The sequence below is a fragment of the Pipra filicauda genome, unplaced genomic scaffold, assembly GCF_003945595.2.
Source record: "Pipra filicauda isolate LSUMZ 115617 unplaced genomic scaffold, ASM394559v2 scaffold460_size520110_pilon, whole genome shotgun sequence".
NCBI classification, from domain to species: domain Eukaryota; kingdom Metazoa; phylum Chordata; class Aves; order Passeriformes; family Pipridae; genus Pipra; species Pipra filicauda.
Genome location: NW_024104599.1, coordinates 458,009 through 460,762, shown reverse-complemented (window position 1 = coordinate 460,762; position 2,754 = coordinate 458,009).

The window sequence follows — 2,754 nt, the reverse complement described above, 5'->3', positions numbered from 1 at the left end:
AAAACCCCACAGAGCAGCAGCTTTGAAGCATCTTTGATCTGTTGTTACAGGGTTACATCGGATCTTACTCTGACCCTCAAAACTCCTCATTAACTGGGGTGAAGGATGCAGGATCAGATTCTGGGAGACGCTGCAAGTCCCGGAACGAATCCATTTTCCCAGGAGGAAATTTTCTTGCTGCAAAACCCTTAGCCCACGATGTGCCGGGAGCGGGCAAAGGCCTCCACTGCTCCCTGGGTTTCACAGGGAAATTCAGGACTCCTGGTGGGAGGCACTCGACAAGAGTTTTATTTATAAAGCTGCCAGCGCCTGGTGTAGGTTTACTCACTCTCCCATCTGGTGGCTGTCACTGCCACCTCCTGACAGACGCTCTGTCTCTTGCTGTTAATGACGTGCTTTGATTAGCTGGATCCGCTGCTTCACCCACCTATTGATCGGTCATGGGTTAATAACTGGCTGTGCAAACGTGGGAGCAGCTTTATTGGGCTGATTAAAAAAATAACGGGAGGATCTTATTGACCACAGAAGGTGCTGGGGTGGCAGGGGTGGACCAGATGCCTCCTGCTCCCGGGTGGCCTCGTTGTGTGTAGGGATATAGAGGTCACAGCTTGCCCTTCTCTGTCCTGCCCTTCACTGTCCTCTCCCTTTCAGGCTCAGGCTTCTTCTTTCTTCTCGTGGCAGCTGCTTGTTGAGGACTTGGTGTGGGTTTTGTGCACTGTGGGCTTGGTGTTCCCTCTCCTGAACTCATTTGATTTTGCTATTGCTCTCCTTTATTGGAAATAGAAGAGGAGCCACTTCCATGGCTCGCTCTGTCCTTGTGGCCCCGGTGAAACTGCTGACACCAGTGCAGAGGGAGAGGGTGGTTTCTGAGCAGGACCCTCCATCAGTGCATCTCTGAGGGGCTTCCAGAGCCCCTCATGGTTTACAGTGAGATTGGTGGCTTGAGGCTGGGGCTCTTTGTCATATCCCAGCCCCGTGGACACACTCCAGGGCCTGGGACTGTGTCCCCCTTGCTGTCCTGGTGGCATGTCAGTCCCTTGGCAGTGCCACACAGGATGGGTTTCTGTCTGTGGCTGCCCAAAAGCAGTGACTGGGCCTCAGGAGATCGCTCCAGGCTCTGCCGTTGGCTCCTGGAATGGCTCTGGGCATTTTCCTTCATCTCTTCCCCAGGGCACACTCCCTGCTTTTTGTAGGACAGCTGGGTAAGAGGGATGGATGTCAAAAAACATGTGTTCTTTACTTAGAAAACAGGGATTATCAGTGGAGAGCAGGCTGTGCTTTTTATGTCCATGAATTAAATGTCCTGATTTCCCACTGTGCTCCAGCTGAAGGAATGTTCACTGGATTTTGCTGGATGCTGGGCAGCTCAAGAGTGGATCTCTGTTAGCCTTGGTTTTATTGGATTCTGGAATGAACATGGAAATAGGAGTTAATTTGTTACCATCAGGATGACCTCTACTCTTTTTAGACTGGTTTCCCATCCCCTGATGCTCTGTGTGCTGTGGCAGTGGTTATGTCTCTCATCTTCCTGGGATGTGGTTGTAGATGGAGGTGCTGGAGCACCAGCAGCTGCCCACTTGTTGGAGTGGCCCTTTGTCACCTCGGGAATGCTCTTGGGACAGCGGGAAGACAGGGACACCTTCCACTAGCCCAGGTTGCTCCAAGCCCCTTCCAACCTGACCTTGGACACTTCCAGGGATGGGGCAGCCACAGCTTCTCTGGGCAACCTGTGCCAGGGCCTCCCCACCCTCAGAGAGGAGAATTGCTTCCTAAAATCCAATCTAAACCTACTCATCTTTCCTCACCTTGAATACTGAGGCAGTTTTGGCCATAATATAAGAAGGATATTAAGCTCTTAGAGAGTGTCCAAAGAAGGGCAACAAAGATGGTGAAGGGTCTTGAGGAGCAGCTGAGGGCACTTGGTGTGTCCAGCTGGAGAAGAGGAGACTGAGGGGAGACCTCATTGCAGTTCCAGCTTCCTTGGGAGGGGCAGAGGAGGGGTAGGGACTGAACTCTGCTCTCTGGGGACCAGGGACAGCACCCAGGGAATAGCCTGAACTTGTGTCAGGGGAGGTTTAGGTTGGATCTCAGGAAAAAGTTCTTCCCCCAGAGGCTGGTTGGGCACTGACCAGGCTCCCCAGGGCAGTGGGCACAGCACCAAGGCTGCCAGAACCCAAGGAGCGCTTGGATGGTCTTCTCGGACACATGGTGTGACCCTTGGGGATGGGTCTGTGCAGGGCTGAGAGTTGGGCTCGATGATCCTTGTGGGTCCCTTCCAACTTGGCATATTCTGCGATTCCTGTTGTCACTGGTGGGGAGGGTGGACCGGGAACACCGCGACCTGTTGCCATCCCACCGCGGGCTCCGGTGGACCGGGAGCACAGGCGGCGGCGGGGCCGGGGGTGTCTCCCGTACCCTCGGGACAAGCTCCCCCCCCCCGGGCAGCGGCGGGGCCGGTCGGGCGGGCGCAGGCTCAGCCCCGGGGGCCGCCCCGCCCCGTCCCTCCCCCGGCGGCCGGGGCGCTGACATCAGAGCCGGCCCGGCGGGGAGGAGGAGGAGGCGGCGGCGGAGGAGGAGCCGCCGCCGCACCGGAGCCATCGCTCTTGCCGGGGCCGGGGCGCACCGGCGGGGGGCGGCGGCGGCAGCGCTGCTGCTGCTGCTGCTTCACCCCCCGCATCCCCCGGCCCATCCCGCGCGGCCCGCGGGGCCCCGCCGCCCTCCCCGTAGCCCCGCGGTGCCCGCGCCGTGCCCGCC